The sequence below is a fragment of the Ambystoma mexicanum genome, chromosome 12 (assembly GCF_040938575.1).
Source record: "Ambystoma mexicanum isolate Mex_15411 chromosome 12, UKY_AmexF1_1, whole genome shotgun sequence".
In the NCBI taxonomy this organism is placed as follows: domain Eukaryota; kingdom Metazoa; phylum Chordata; class Amphibia; order Caudata; family Ambystomatidae; genus Ambystoma; species Ambystoma mexicanum.
In genome coordinates, this window is record NC_090936.1 from 238,370,276 (window position 1) to 238,387,813 (window position 17,538).

General features: G+C 41.6%; 1 long non-coding RNA gene across 1 annotated transcript in view; it reads right to left on the reverse strand.

Moving 5' to 3' along the window:
* Nucleotides 1–1,446: 1,446 nt before the first annotated feature.
* The window catches only part of LOC138512956 (uncharacterized), a 115,479-nt gene continuing 99,387 nt past the window's right edge, over nt 1,447–17,538 (reverse strand). The window contains exon 3 of the long non-coding RNA XR_011281632.1: nt 1,447–1,953. This is a non-coding gene — a long non-coding RNA (uncharacterized lncRNA). The remainder of the gene's footprint in view (nt 1,954–17,538) is intronic.

Genomic DNA, 17,538 nt, shown 5'->3' on the forward strand with positions numbered 1-17,538 from the left:
AAACCTGCTTAAAAGACAAGGGTTTACCTACCTTTTCACATGGACACTGTAAGCATACACCTTTGCTACTTTTAATGAGTTACAGTTATCTTTGTTTGGGGTGAGGGACGTTTTACTTCTTAGGTGTGCACTCATCCAGGGAAATCACCAATCTGCACCTAAGTTTAGGGCACTACGAAGGATGGTGCATTTATTACCACTAGGGAGCACATGACGCCCCAATTCAGTGTGAGCTGCACGTACTCTCTGGAACGACATGCCCAATAATGGTCCATTAATACCACAGGGCCTACTTTCATTCCAGGCATATCGAAAATGTGTTTGCCCCCTTTGTTTTCACCTAGTTTCACTGTGCCTGTATTTCTTATGAATAGGGTGACATTCTTCAAGTGTACTATGTGTAGTGGGCCTGCTAAATCCTCTACCCACGTTAGCTTTTTAGTGTATTTTGCCCACACTGTGAGGCACTCATTTACCTTTTTCACAACCACTTGTGGTTGCTCTACATGCACCTCTTTTTTGCAGGCGATAAGTCCTCCGACCAAGCCTTCTGTGGTAAATGGTCTGTCCTCCGATTGTAACTGGCTAGTCTCCCAATATCCCTTCCATGTTTGTCAGTGCATTGCAAAAATTGGTGGTCTTATGTTATTATTCCCCTCTTTTCGGACCTAACAAAATGTAACACATTACCTCATGCTGTTTTCAACATTTCTCATCATGGACACTTCTTTTATGAAATTATACTCACATGCAGAATCTTTCTTTGTTACCCAATGCATGGAGGCACTCCTGCACTGAAATTGCCCTCTGGTCATGCATGATGCTAGATGTGTTAGGCAGTCCACTTCCTGTGCAGCTGCTTTGGTGTCTATAAATATTTTGGAAGCAACCATGGCATAGGGGATGAGGGAACACACAAAAAAGCTCTCATCAGATGTCTCTCGCCCTACTTGTTTCATTTGTCTGTCTTTACCAAATATTATTCAGACATGAGCAATATTACCAAAATGTTGTCCTGTAAAGTGCTGATCATCGAGTACACTTTTTTCCCCTTCTCCCTGGAGTGCTATGTTCTAGATGTTTACCAAGGGTTGTTTCATTTGGTATTGCTCTATACGCATTATACAAGTGATAACATCATAAAGAAGATGGAAGGTTGGTTCTGCCTTGCTGTACATGCTTTAGTGCTGCACTGTGAAACAATAAATAAAATATAAACACACAGAGGAGTAAAATGCTGCTACGATCATAATAGCTATTTTTTTCTGGACTTTAATGTTAAAATGGGTACTTGTCTGGGCAACAAAAAATAATCTTTTACATTAGCAAACAGTTGCATCATGTCATAGGAAAATCTTTTTATCATACAAAAATAAATGTCCACACTGAAAGTGTCCTCAAAACCTAAAAAAAAAAATTCTCTTCTTATACACTCTGAATGCTTTTTCAAAAATATTTAGTAAGACGAACCATACATATACTTTCAGACACATGATGACCAAAGAAGAGGGCCCTTATTTGAAAGAAAAATAGGTTTTGGATGTTCGTCAAACACCATTTTTTGGAAAACACTTGTACAATTGGGTCTCTACGTTTATGTTCTTTTCTGCTGCTGATCCACTCTGGTCATAGATCTTGTCTGGCATCATGATGAATCTTCATGCATCTTCTTCACCTTCGTGCTCAGTAATTGTGGACAGGGGGTTTCATCTCGATACAGTTCCACGTCACTGAGATGGATCCATACTCGTCTGCCTTCAATCTTGACCGCAGATTAGGTGACAGCTTCCACAAAGTAAGGTCCTTGAAAACAGGGCTTCAGCACTTCCATACGCAGTTACGGCTCATCACTGTGTCTTCTGGATACAACAAAAGGGGTTTCAACAATTTGTCTGGATCAGTTTGTTTATGTGTTTCATTTGTGCTTTTCGAGCCCTCCTGTGCTGTCTCCACCTGTTGAGACATACATTTAAGAGATTACATCACAGCTGTCAGATAGTCATGCATTTCCTTCCCTACAACAAATGCAGCGCTCTCAGAGTCTGTGTGAGCCTGTGTGGGAGGAGCAATGGGAGTATGCATTCAGTGTACAATCACCAGCTCTTGTGGACTCAGGCAATGGTCAGAGCCTGGCTGATTACCGAAGGTAAATAAGGCTAAAGGAAGGCAATGCAACCAACACCTTTTCAGAGTCTCCTTTAGTTTGGCAATTTATTCTTTTATGAGGTGCTTGCAAATGCTGTTTGCTTGTGGATGAAAGGCCAATGAGAATTTATGCTGCAAGAGGATAGAGATGTGCTCAAACAACTCATTTACAAAGTGTGATCCATTGTCGAAATGCAGCACTTGCACAGTCCCTACCTTGGAATTACCTCATGTACGAGGAGCTTTGCAGTGGATGGGGCATCTGGATCTGTGCATGGACCGGCTTCGATCCAGTGGGAAAAAGGGCACACAATTACTATACCTGTAGCCATTACAAATCTGGATCATATCTACATAGTCAATCTGCAAATTCTGAAATTGTCCAGTAAAATGCGGTATTGCTCCTCGCACCATTCTCAAAGGATGGCCAGCAGTAAATCTTTGAAACACTTAACAGTTAATAATAAAACCTGCAATGTGCTCACTTAAATTAGGGAAAAAACACTCCTCGGAAATCAGTACTGCAAGATATTCCCTTGTTGTGTGTGCTGGATAGTGCAACCATTCAAGTGCTACTGTAAGCAGTCCTAAGGGTAAAACAGGTTTCCCGGTGCTGTCCTGCCACCACATTGCTTCTGTGGGGGACAATGAGCACCCCTTCCTCATCCATAAATCCTGCTGTTCTGGTCGTGCCCTCATCTGCAACTTGATAATTTGTGCTATGGGTAACATGATGCATGCACATGTATATTTGTTGGGCACAGTTGCAATATCAGATATTCTGAGATATATGCCCAACCTTTTTTCTTCCAGTTCAGCGACCTTGTTGGCACCGGAAACCATGTCTGCAACTCTGGTATGCACTGCACACTTTACTACGGTGATAGCCAATGAAAGTTTAAGTGCTTCTATGAGCCTGTCTAATAATGGTGCATGCTGTACTGTTGTGCTATCTGCATGCAGCAATCCCCTCCTTTTCCAACGTGAGAGTGCTGAGTGTACTGTTGATGTCACAAAGGCAGAGTCGGAATACACCATTATCGCCTCATCGTCATGCGCTTCAAGTGCCAAAATCAATCCTACCAACTCTGCTGCTTGTGCTGAAAAATGTGCTGGCAATCTTGTGCTTGTTACCATCTCAAAGCTGTCATTCTATCCTACCTTTACCACTGCTGTTCCACTATGCCTCTCACCAGTGTTCTGATCTATCGATGATGACCCGTCAATGAAGAGAGTTATCATCCCTCATCCGCCATTTTCCTTGACATGGGGTACACCATAATAATAATCAGTATAGGTAATACAATCATGCACATAATCTCCCTCTATCACTGGTCCAGCTATGAATTTAGCTGGGTTCACTACTAGACACCTAACAATTTTGATTGATCGATTCAATATAATCAACTCATAGCCAGAAGCTCTCTGTGTAGTCAGTAAACTTTTGGGCTTTTCAAGGATGGTGGAAAGAGCATGTTCAACATATAAAGTAACTGAGCAGCCCATAGTTATGTTGCCAGATTTCTCTATTGCACAAGCTGCTGCAGCCAATGCGTACTCACATGGGTATTGGCCTCTTATTACAAGATCTAATATCCCACTGTAGAATTTTAATGGTTTGTATCCCATAGTAGTTTTCTATCAGCCATCATCACTACACAATTTGAATAGAGAAACAAAAAGAAAGTCTTCATTGTTATCAGGGATCCATAACAATGGAGCTGTGATAATTGCTAGCTTCAACTCATCAAAAGCATCTATCATCTCACGTGCCCAGGCTATTTCTCTTTTGTCTTGCTGCACTTCTTTCAGTACTCCTAAAAGTGGCCAGATATGTATGCTATAGTCAAAGACCCATGCCCTAAAATAATTGTAAAAGCCAAGAGATTGCTGTAATTCATTCACTGTCTCTGGCCTGCATTTTTTGGTGATGGCTTCTGATCTTTCAGGTGTTACCTTCCTCCCTTCTTTTGATATTAGCTGACCTATGTATAGGACCTTCTCCTGACAATATTGTAATTTTTCTTTCTCCACTTTTTACCCTTTTTCTGCCTATACTATCATCAGTTTCACTGAGTCTTTCTTGCATGATGCCTCTGTGATTCTACACACTAATATACATCTACATATTGGATGACCGCACTGTCAATCTGTACATTTCCTAAGTCCATCTGCAGCACCCTGTTGAAGGCTGAGGGTGATTCACCATACGCCTTGGGTAAAAGGGAATGTTGCAATCAAACTCTGTGATAGGTGAACCCGGTCAAATATTGAGAATCTTGATGCAAGGGAATTGAAAAGAAGGCATTCTTTAAAACTGTCACTGTAAAATATTTAGCATTAAATGGGATGTTACTTAATATTGTGGCTGGATTTGGCAATAATGGAAATTCTGCCTCAATAATATTATTCAAAGGGCATAGATCCTATATAAATCTTGAAGACCCTCCTTTTTAATCGTGTATACTGCTGTGTTTCATGGCATTCTGAAGGCACTAATATCCCTGTCGCACTAAAACGGTAATAGTGTCATAGATGCACTTGTTAGCTTCCTTTGACATTAGATACTGTTTTACTCGTGGTAGAATGGCTCCATTCTTTAGTTTAATTTGAACTGCTTCTGCTCCTTTTAATAAACCAACATCATATGGACTGTTGGTCCATAGTGAGCCTGGTAAAGGTGCCAAATCTTCTTGAAGCAAGGATGGTACTTTCCTCACTAATGACATTCTCTGGGGTATATCTCTGTTCTCAATGTTTAACTGATGTGTGAGACTGATGCTAAACATCACTTCATCATCAGAGTCCTCATCTGTAAACAATTCTTCATTGGTCAAGTCAATCTATGTACCGAGTCAATTGCTATTATTATGCGTCAATTTACCCCTTTGTTGTCTACTCCATGCAAAATTACCCTATCCACTCTTGTTATGGCTACTTCTACCTCAATTGTAATTATCTGCCTTTCCGCCACGTTCGTGGGTATTTCTGGTGGAAACAAAAACTCTTCAGGACCCTCAATAGTTCGTCCTGTATACTTGGAAGCAATGCTAACCACATGTGTACATCCAGGTCTAGTGGTACTCCTCTCTGTGCTTTCTGACCATAAAATACTGTTATGAATTCTTGTGCATTCACAAAATGGATGCCTGCGGTAGAACATATTATCCCCTTTTCAGTAAATGATATGGTCATGTTTAATTTACTCATTAAGTCTATCCCCAATATGTTAACTGGCCTCTTGCGAGAATATAACAACAGCAGTGACATTTCATGTTCTCCTATGGTTATGGGTAAGTTATCTGTAAATGGAAACATTGCTGTTGCCCCAAAAACCTTGCGCGTCCATGGAAATACCTGATATTGGGAATTTCCTCTCTGTAACACAGGATCGAGTAGCAAACTTTGGTTCCTCTTGTGGGTCCGGTGTAATCAAAAGGATGGTACACCTCAAGTCTTTCTGCAAGTCATCCTATTGTCGGTCCATCTCAAGCCCTGTAATTGTAAAAGGATTCCCTCTGACTATTGACACGGGTATAATAGCTCAGGGATAACACACTCATCTTGGAAGCAAGATGACACAGAGCAATACAGGTTTGAATTCCAGGTCGGTGCTTAGACACCTCTTTGGTATTAAGCGCGTTACACATAACCAACTATAATGAATAATTATAAATTACTGTCACACCCGCTATAGTAGGTGTCTGTGGCAATATGTTTGCATTCCATAGCATCACTGCCTTCTATTGTGCTGGTGCCTGTGCCTGCATTGGTGCTTGCTGTGTCTGAGGTGGGATCTTCTGTTGCATCTGCTGCATTTGTGGCACTGATGTCTGATACTGCATGTGATCTTGGGAATAATATGCTGGTGGTTGGGCACTATATGGTTGGGGTAGGTTGGTCCCCTCTTGTGTTTCCTGGTTGCCAATTCTGTTGTATTCCTCCCCTACTTCTGCAAACAAGAAAAATGTGCCCCATTTTACCACAGATCCAACACTGTTGTGGTGGTCCTAGTAATCGTAGTTGCCCTCCTTTATACCCTCCTCGTGGAGCTTAAAATCAAAAACCCTATGCCTCTGGGCGCAAACCCTTTCCCTGGGACAATAATGATACTCCCCTCTTCCTGAAAAGTTGCCATTTGGTCCCGGTTGTGCTTGTGGACCTTCCTGCATGGCATTGTCTACTCCCACGCTCATCAACATAGCTCCTTCCATTGTCAATTTCAATAATTTCTTTTTGCACTAATGTTGCTTCTTCTATTTTTCTTTCCTCAACTTCCTTTCTGTCCTTCTCTTCTTTCAATCTACAACGATGAACAATATTCTATTGTATCTTGGGCCATGGTTGTGCCTCAACCTCCCCCCCCCATTTTTCTTTAATTGCCTCTGTAGCTCTTCAGGGAGTCCCTGACTCAAAATGTGATATGAAAATAGTGATATTTTTGTCCCATGATTCTCTTGTCTCAAGATTCCACTTCTCTTGAATGTCCTGGATATATGCAGCAGGGTCTTCCTCTTGCCCATTTTCCATGTCATGATTTCACCCATATCTGATGTTTCTGGGTATTGTATTCTAAGTGCCTTCCAGGCATCTGCCCTACAATTATTAAAAGGTGCCATGTCATGTCTTTTGTTTTGTGCGGTCACCACAGGATACCCTGCCCATTTCCAGATGGCCTCTGATTGCTCTCCTAATATGGCAGCAAACAGACTTGTTATGTCACCTACTGCTAATGTCATACTAGCTGTAATTTTTTCCAACTCATAAATCAACTTCCCTGCCCCTGCTTTGAGTGATGCTAATTTAAAAATCAAGTTATTTTTATCTGTCTGTGGCCTTGGGATATATTGTGCTAGTCCTCTCCCTTTCTCTAATAAGGGGATTTGTGTTAGCCCGGTGCCCCATTCCACCGCATCTGTACCCTTTACCTTTGTCATCATGTCTGTCATGCAAACTCTCTTCCGCCCTGGTAGATTTCTCAGTCTATTCGCATATGGTGTCCTCCCTTCTAAACTGTTTACATGCACCTTCAGGCATTGTGGATATTCAATGGGTTCTGGCCTCATCGCAGGTTCCTCTAAGTCCGACCAAGCTACCTCTCTCCCCACACATGTGCCCCTGGACGGTGCTCATTCGGCTTTCTCTTCCTCACTCTCTTTTTCATCTTCCTGTTCTGACGATATTTCATCATCTTCCTCATCCTTTATGTCCTCAAAGTCTAGTCTGCTAAGAAGATCTGTTCTATATATCCCACTCATCACTTCTTCCTTTTTGTGCCTGCCTTTCTCTTGCTGGTCTCTTCTCAAACTTCCTCTTGCACCAATGCCATCCCTTCTGTTCCTTTCTAGACTATAACTTCTTGTTCGCATAACACCTTCTTCCCCTTTATCGGATAATGGATGTCTGCTCATAAAGTCATCAGCTTCCTTGCAGCGCCCATCTAAGCACCTCTCCCTTTTCCTTTCTTCACCTCGCTGTTTCTCTCTTTCTTTGACACAGGTAGTATAGTTCAGTGGCAATGCGCCCATCTTGGAAGCAAGACGACGCAGAGAAACACAGGTTCGAATCCTGGGACCGTGCTTAGAAACTTCTTTGGTATTAACTGCCTTTTTAAATAACCAATTATAATAATAATACATTTACTTGCCCTTTCTCTCTCTTTCTGTTTCTTTTCTCTTTCTCTGTCTTTCTCTCATCTGTCCTCTTTTCTTCTTTTCCCTTTGTCTCTCCCTTCTCTGTTTTCTCTTCTTCACTCTTTCCTCCTCCACTCTTTTCTCTTCTTCTTTCTCTAGCTTCCCTTGTCTTCTCTTTAGAATCATCAATGCCATTTTCATCCAGTTAAAGCATTATTTGCTGTCCTACCCATTTATTTGGTACCAATGCTGTCTCAAGCCTGTCGTCTTGCCTACTTCTCTATCTGTGAACCTCTTCCTCGGCTTCCGTTAACCTCGCTTGCAACTCGCAACGTTCGTCATATTCTACGTGGGTGAACACTTGTCGTTACTTTCTTATTTTCTCTCCACTTATAATGTCTTAACTGCTATATGTGGGAGGTGCATATATGGGATTAGTATACCCTGCTGATGCTTTTAATACTAGTCATGGTTATAATCCCTGTGAAGTTGAGGATGGATCACTGCTCTGGAGAGGTGGGGGAGGAGCCGTGAGCATCATACACCCTTTGTCCTGCTGGATAAGCATCCAGTCCTTCATATTTGTCTCCACTGTGTCTTCTCTGAACATTTTCCATGACTCAAGTATACCTATCCTATTCTGTAACTGTTTTTGCTTATAAGTGGCATGTACATTGGTGCACATGTGTTGCAGTAGTGCCTTTGAATGAGTGCCTTATTGTGGCCAGGGCAAAAAACATCTTGTCCGCTGTGTCTTTAACACTTTCTGTGTGGTATTTGACAGTGTTGTCCTTATATCAGGGTAATGCCTCACATAAATAATGTTTGGAGTGTCCCCCATTATAATGGTTCACAAATAATCATCGAACTCTGGCTCAATTTCCACTCACCTTTTTTCCTCCTCTACACAAACGTCCCAACAAGACTTCCCCCCAAATTAACACACCTGCATCTCTCTCTATGACTATGCTTCCTGCGTCACTCAGTTCTTATGATCGGCACCACAAATGTCACTCATGCTCCGAGCAGTCCCACCTCACTGCTCCCACACCGTACCACGCTCCTCGGTTCACACTGCCACTTTACGTCCTCCACAAATACACAAACATCCACTTCTAAAGGGCCTAAGTTATTTTAGAACATGAGGCTGGTGCCAGCAATCACTATACCAATAAACTACAATAAATGTGTCTTCTCATTCTCTGGGAGGGATATGTCTATTATATTTCTGCCCATAACGAGGCTTATCACATGATCCTTTCCAACCATTGCCAGAAGAGATCTCTTTTTCACTGTCTTATTTCTACTCACAAACTCACAATATACAAAATATCCCCTCACTGGTTTTGCCATGCCTATGTCATACCTACATGGATCTGCTGAAGGTCTTTAGCATTGAGTCTCCCCTGTCAGCCTGCTACCCTGCACGCCCTACGGGGTGGCATGAGAGTATCCGACAGGACTTCTCTTCAAAGGGGGTGCCTGTTGACCCTTTTCTGTTGCACTTGATCCCGTTCTCTACAGGTCGTCTCTGCAGTCCTCGGGGACACAGCGGAGACCCCACAACAGTCCAACACGCTAAGCCAACCCTCTTCTGCTACAATATGTTAAAGTGGTCTCAAAATCCCAAATAGACCAAGAGGAATAAGAGTCAGTCCGAACCAAACTCAATGATGGTGTAGACACAGTGCAATGTAAAACGGAGCTATATTATCAACAAAACAAACCCGAGACAGTATACAAGCATTCAAATCTCATTGCTTGCTTAAATACTATAAGTGTGTCATCAATGATGTCATAACATGATCTCAGTTTACAAAACCAACTAGGAATAGGAATCAGTTAGTGGGTTTGGCTAGGGAGGCCAAAGGGTAACCCCTCTTGAAGAGAGATATTCAGAGGAACAGTGTATTGCCTGGTTAAAGGTTTTGCAGTGCCTTGAAGTGAGTCTAGTCAAAGCATGTCTGTACTGAAGCTGTTGTTGTCAGTAGATGCAAGACTTCAGTAGTTCAAATGAAGTGGAATGTTGTAAGGCAAAGGAGAATGGATCTGCGTGATTTTTCCATTGCGGAAAAGTCAGCGACAGAAAAGTTTGCATGAGAAATGTGCGAACCACAAAAGGTTTGCACATTTCCCATGCGAACACGCATTCAAAACCCCTACATACTCACACCCACAACACTCCCCCACCCACACCCTCAACACACCGCCCTGCACCCCTTACATAAACAAACCCTACTTACCTTTTGTACTCGCTGAGTCCCTGCGGCACCAGTTCCCTTTCACTTCCGTGATCAGGAACCGGCGCCACAGGGTCCTTTTCTTTTTTTATTTTTTTTGGGGAGCTGCAGGGGTGTATCCCTGCAATCCCCGCTCACTATACCACAGAGTATAGTGAGCGGGTGTTGCGGGGGAAACCCCTGCAGCCCCTGTTTTCTTTTTTTTCTTTTTTTTTGTTTTCGGGTGTGCTGCGGGAGTGTCCCCCGCAACACCCCGCTCACTATAACACACAGTATAGTGAGCGGGGAGTTGTGGGGGTCACCCCCTAAGCCCCTGCAGTCGCTTTTTTATACTTACCTACAATGCTACCAACAAAGGTTCGACCTTTTGGTGTTGGAACCTTTGGTGGTAGCATTTTTCAAACTTTTTGTGAGGTCAGACATTTTTTTTTTGGTCCGATCGTACAATTGCAAGGAGAATATCCTCATTGTAAACTTCAACAGAAGTGTAGTTGTTGAAGTAGAAGCAGCAGAACTGGGAAGTCATCCTGACAAATATACCTATTGTGAATCCTAATCTGAATAGATGATTAATCACTGTTAAACAAGACGTCTGTTCCAAAAACATTCTAGAAGTTGTTTGTCTTCCTTTTGAACTGTGTCTAGTCTTCTTGGATAACTGGAAGAGGTAAAGGGGCATTGTACAAGAGAATAACATTGATGCCATTCTGAGAAAGTGAAAATCATATATTGTACCAAGAAGAAGACTTTTGTTGTTGTTGAAAGTGTGGTTGACTGATCAATACCTTACTATTGAGACTTTAAGAACTGAACTAAGATGTTGCTACCTATCTGGAATTGCATACACTATTTCGATTAACATTGAAGCTGAGTGCACCTTGAATCCTGGGGAAGTGAGTTCACCCATGTTGTTAAAAGATTATCATAACAATGTGAATGTATCGATGTTAATTTGAAATGTTTTTGATGTTTAGTGTGAGGATCAGACTTGTTAGATTGTTTCCCTTTAGTTTGGTTGGGTAGGGAAACCCTGATCAGAGTAGGGACAGTGAGGCATGTTGATTTAATGTCTGTTCAAATAAAATGGCAAGTTTTGAACAGTTGTCCACCTTGCATTGCTGACCCTTCACACCAACCTTGGACACTTGACAGGTCGACAGGATATGAGCCAAATGAAGAGTAGGGTGAGAGAGGCCCATGGACTGTCCTTCCTCAATTAAAAGTTACAATCTTTCATTCATAGGCCATGAGACTGGGCAATCCCTTTGTACTTGTCCTTGTGTCTATGTGTGTGTTTAGAGAGTGCTGCAGGTGTCCTATCTGTGTTGGTTTCTAATGAATAGTCTGTGTTCTCCAATTATGGGTCACATGATAAAGGAATGTGTATGAAATTGAATTACCTACTATAAATTGAGGTTTTAGCTAATATTAATGTGTGTGCCATGTTTTCTGTTGCCACCATCGACACTCTTGAGATATGCTTCATGGAGTCTATTGGCTTACTGTGTTACTGCACCTGGTTAACAAAGACTGGTAACATTCTTAAAACCCTTTAATTAATCTGTAAGTAGACTTCTTGCGTCTTGGGAATTATTATCTTGTGCCTTCATTCCACAGTTCCAATTCTCCCTTATTCCTCTGTAACCATGGCAATATGTATTTCTATGGATTCAGCCTATAAAGATGGACTTGAAAACCCCAGCACAAGTGGTACTGGTAGGCCGGGTAATCCTGCACCCAATAATGGAAATAGTCAAAGTAAATGGCAAAACCTGGCTTATTAACAATCCACATAAAGCATGGACAGCCTATAAGCACACAAGTCTCAAACACTCTTAGCCTTTCTCAGGCACAACAAGGGGTTATAAGCCAAAAATATATCATAACTGACGTCATATTACAATCTTAGTTACAAAAACCTCAGCGAAACGGGGATTGGTTAGGGGAATTGTATATATATATGGTAGATATAGGGGTTAGTCTTCTCATTGGTTACAACTATCTGATGGCTCCACCTGAGACCACCTCTAAATTGATAATAGAGAATACATGGCATCTCTATAGGAATTCATAGGCTAATGCAACCTGTACTGGATAGCATAGCATTGAGAGTTTCTTATTAGTTGCCATCTACCTTACCAAACCTGAACAATTGATAGGCCATAAATGCATGAACCAAAACTGGAATATAGGGAGAGAAACACAGGCACTGCTTTCTTCCAATTAAATAAGATACTATCCCTTATTACTTGGCCGCCTGCCAGAGTAACTTCTTTGTAATCAACATTGCTAAGCGCCTTGGTTCTTGAGAAATGGTCGGCAGACGGGGCAGGTGTTTGTCCATGTGTGAAGCTAAAGAATAGGCAGTGTCTTCGAATTATAAGTCACTTCTTAGAGGACTGTGTTGTAAATTATTCCACCTTGTATTTACTAGGATTTTAGCTATTATGAACAGGAGTGTAATCACTTTTCTAAACACTGGGGACTTGGTCACTCTGTTTCTTATAAAGTTTTATCTTATAATTAGTCGGCAACTGGCCTTCAAAGGCTATTTTTTCCTCAACTAATCTAAGAGAAATATGTCTTATGCCTTGGGAAATATTATCTCATGTTCCTTCCTGAACTGTCCGTGCACTCTCTAGTGTGTCCGTAACATTGGAAGGGACCATGCAGAAACCGTCTGCCTTGCACAGATCTGTATTTCAGTAAATTCAGTAGTTTGAGCTTCCCTGTATCCTCAAAGCCTTTCATTCATTTCAATCCGTGCTACAAATTCCATTTTGAAAAAGATGGCTGCCCACTACTGTCGCACTTGTATGTTAATAGACTGTATACCATATTGTTCATGTTGCATTTCAGAGTATATATTGCTCATGTTATGTTTTTTGTGTCCATAGGGTTGCAAGCGATATTCTTTGTGTACAAATGCACAATTGACCTAATGTCTTGGGTTCTTCATGGTGAGTGCATATTTGATTTGTGTCTATTATGTGTGTGTGTCAATTAACAGTGAGTTTGCTTACTCTGGCCATGTTTAGTCACATCAGGTTGTTTCTTCCTGTATCTATCTGAGATGAGGCCGATTTGGTTGCCTTACTGCAGAGCGTCTCTCACCATTGTGTTATTGGGGTGAGGAGGGACCATAACTATGTATGATGATTGATTTCATCTGCCTGTCAACAATCCTTTTGAGTTTCCCGAGGCTATGAGGCCATTGCTCATTTAGAAGCATGCTGCAGCTTCAATTTTTAAGAAGATGGCTGCCCAACTACACTCTTATTTTTGGGTTAACAAGCTACATTTGTGTGTCATTCATGTTGCATTCACCTTATACATTGGTAATGTTAGTGTTATTCATGTGTGTGGATCCTTTTTTAATGTTCTTCATGTCTAAATGCAAATATTACCTATTGTATGTGTTGTTCATGTGGAGTGCATGTATGCTTTGTATCTATTGCATGTGCTGTTACTGTTAAAATGTTAATTTGAATGTTTTTGCCATCTCCAGCTCATATTGTCTTCATGTTCTGCTGTACCTGCAGAGTATAAGGGTGGAATGGTTGTCTCAGTGAGTAACATCTCTCACCTTTGCAGTATTGGGGCCGGGAGAGGCAGAAGCTATGGATGATGTATTCATCTGCCTCCCAACCTGACATTGGTCATTTAAATTGACATTACTTCCTTAGCAGTAAAGGGGATAAACTAACCTGCCAACATTCCTCTTTAAGGGATATACAACTATTTAGCATCCCTCTTTTTATTTAAGGTATGGTTTTCATAGGTCAAGAAAGCCATCAATTGCTGCCAATCTGTGAATCACATTGTACATCATGTTACAAATCCTGATATAACTTGCCCTTTGAAAACTCAAGAATTAATTCATATTTGGCTACTGTCTAAGAATGTCCTCCACAATAATTATTCTGGCGCATGTGCTCCTACAAAGTTTTCCTTACACACCTAGTACCCATTAGGGTATAGCTTGTTAAGGATTCAACCCAAGAGATGTTCAATTGCTATTAGGGATTTAACTAGATCTCAGGACATACATCTAAATGTACCCGGGTAATTATACTCACTTTGGTTTGTCTTATAAAGACACAACTCAGGTAGGAATATTGATAGCTCTGGGTAGTTACGCCAAGTATGCTCTGCTCCCAGTGTGTGCCTCCCCTGCTTTCAAAATGTCCCTTGGGCAATCTGGTTCACCATTTGGCTCTCTATGGAAACGTCCTTTGAGCTCATGGCCCTTAGGAATGTGCATATGGAATGGATGGAATTACACCAGAGTAATTCTGAGTCCAAATAATGGAACCAACTCAGGAAGATGGCAAAGTACTGTTTTATTGACAATTATCCAAAACAGGGAGGTTACAACGAACATCAACGGACGGACACTCAGTCTCTCCATTATCTCCTCAAAAAATACAATTCTTATAGTGATAATGCGTCAGAGTGACGTCATACTAAGTGGCAATAGTGAAAAAAACCTATTGAGGTTCGGGATTGGTTAAGGGAAACATCTATATATACAATTGTATAGGGGCTAGGATTGTTACTGGCTGTCCAATATCAGGTGGACAACTTATGCCTACCTCTAAAAACATGTCATTTCAGAAACGTTTAAATACATAGTTTCTCATTGGTCCTGCAAACTATGAGGTCCTTTGTTATATGGACTAATATAATTGGTTGGCACATTTGTGCCATATCTGGAACATTAGGTCAATTTAGCAGCACGTAAGCTCAGTCCCAGGTGCAGGGAAATAGGACATGATACTACCTCACCACCCAATTAGCCCCATATCTCTCATCACCCATGCCTTCTATCATGAAATTGTCTTTGTAGTTGGCCTTGTAGAGTATTCTCGCTTTGGGAATGCACAGGAGTGAGGGCACTCAATATCATGTCTGGGACTCCAAGTTCAAACTCTATTTCCATCTTCGGCTCATGTGACTGGAGAGTACGATCTGATCCATTTTGTAAGTTTTAAATGCTCTAAATGAATTAAAACTTGGCATCTTTGGCGTTCTTTCTTGCAACTTAACAAGAGAGGATTCATCTTCTGCATTCTTGCTCATTTTCAGAATAGATAGCTGACCATGATTTCTTCAGTCTTGACTTTGGGCCAAACAGCCTCGCCACACAGCGCCATGAGCCTGCTATTCTGCTGCGACACAACTTTCCATCTCCATTCATGGTTTTCTGGCTTACTTATTTCATGATACCAATGTCCAGCTCTGTACAATGGCGGATTCGCCTGCATTCTATGTATTTCTTATAGCTGGCCTCTATGGTGACCTAATCTACCCTGCGTTTCAGCATCTGTACATGCGTTGAAATTCTGTTTCCAGAAACATCTTATTTACTGCGTAGTCTTCTTCTCGTCTACGTCGATAATTCATTTGACCTCTTGCGCCATTGTTTGTCCTCTAGGACTCATACATTGTCATAATTCTTTATCTTGCGACATTGTGCACATTTCTTTATGACATTATCAATTCACCTGTTTGGCTTCTTTTTATACTTCTTCAGGGTTTTCTTCCTGTAGGTTATCATCATGTTGAGGGTACATTCAGTAAGGTTGTCTCAACAGGTATCTTCTTTCAAACACTCACTGCGGTATTGGTATTATGGCTGGTGTCAGGCACGGCATAATCTCATGTCTCCAATACAGGAGACTTAGGGGGGCTGGATTGCCTGAAGATGTACACAGCTGCTCCTCTATGTTCCCCCCTCTGGTCAAGTCCTCAGCCACCTCCTCAAGTGTGTCTGCTCCGTTTTACTTTTTCTTGAAAACATTTCTCTTTGGTGTCCATATCTTTTTCACTCCCTCAGGGTGCCCGTTGTTTTAATGTGTTCATCCACACTTCAGGTCATGTAATTACACTGTCCATTCGGGGTTAAGTAGACCCATCGTCCCACGTACTTCTTATGGTCCTTTGGATACCAGAATTTTGTTCCCTCAGGTGCCACAATACTGCCCTTTCTGTATTCCCTGATGGCATCATCAGTCAGCATCTTGTCTCGTGGCTAATTTTTTTGCCAATCAGAATCATCATTCCTACTGCTATTTTGGCAGTTTTCTTACATTGTCCAATGATTATCGTTGTCACACAGAATCCAAATATTATTAACACCAAATTAGCTCAAAGGAACTTCAATAAACTTCCCAACCAATAAGGTATACACGTGAACAGGAATGCAAACCAACTGTCATCTTCAATGGCTGATGTCTCGTCTACCATTTGAATGCACAAATCTGTCATCATCGATATGGCCTCTGTCAACGTCCCATTCTCTCCGTCATGGGATGGTATGAATGTGCAACATGATGGCCCAATCTTGGCACAAATACCTCCTTCCATGGCTATAATTATGTCGAAGACATACCTGTTCTGGAGGGTCATCAACCTTATGGCCCTCAACTCTTCTTTTATCGCATTAAATCCCTTTATAATAGCATTGATTACTTGCAGCAGCTCCCATTTGGTGATTTGTAACCATCTGACATTTACTGCAGTTTGGATCCCAGGCATGAACATAGATGTGAATAACACTGCAGTTTTACTGAACAATTTATGCTCATCAGGAATATCATCAAAAGCTGCTTTTGATTTTGCTGAGAAATAATTAGATCTCTTCTTCTGCCAGAGTTTATTGACCTTCTTCTCATGTGATTATCTACTTTTGGAAACTATACAATCTTCAGTTCGCTTTGTGGGATCACCAATGCTGGAACATGTATGTGTACCAAAGAGCACACTCCACCCCAATTCCTGGGCAATTTGATACATGCTCTAGATCCAAAGGCCCAATACCAATCCATTAGGACAGCTGTCCCTCTCCTCATTCCTGGAACATCCATGGTGTTTTTACACCCTTTATTGTGTTCAACATAATTTTTCCCTTTGCTTCGAAAGCACGTGGTCACATTAATTAATGAGACTATGGACACTGGTCCAGCTTTATCCTCCACCCAAGTCAGCAGTTTAGAGTACTTAGATCATGACTTCAAGCACTCATCATTCACCTTCTGTACTCCTTGTACTGCTTCCTTCCTTAGTAGATGAGCTGCAAATTACATTATTCCCTCTTCCCATCCTTTATTTGTATGCACTCGCCTATAGATCAACAGTTGTGACCGTTCCCAGAATCCAAGCATTCCAGTTTTCTCTGTCATATCAGAACAGTTAATTCTCTTTATTTCTTCAATGATTGCCTCATCCTGTCCAGCAGCAGGATACACAAGCATCCCATCCGTCCATCCAGGTTCTTTCTCCATTTGTGTTGTCTTGATGTATTCATCCTGGTATGCAAACGACTGTCTTGATCTCCATCGCAACATTTCCCAGCTACCTTGGAACTGTCCTCTGGTAGTACATGCTGCTAGATGACTGAGGCACTTGGCATCTTGCACCGGAATCTCTTTTGAAATTAAGTTTTTGGCAGTATTCATGGCATAAGGGATGAGAGAGCAGCCATAGCAATTCTCAGCAGATACTCTCTCCCCACTTTT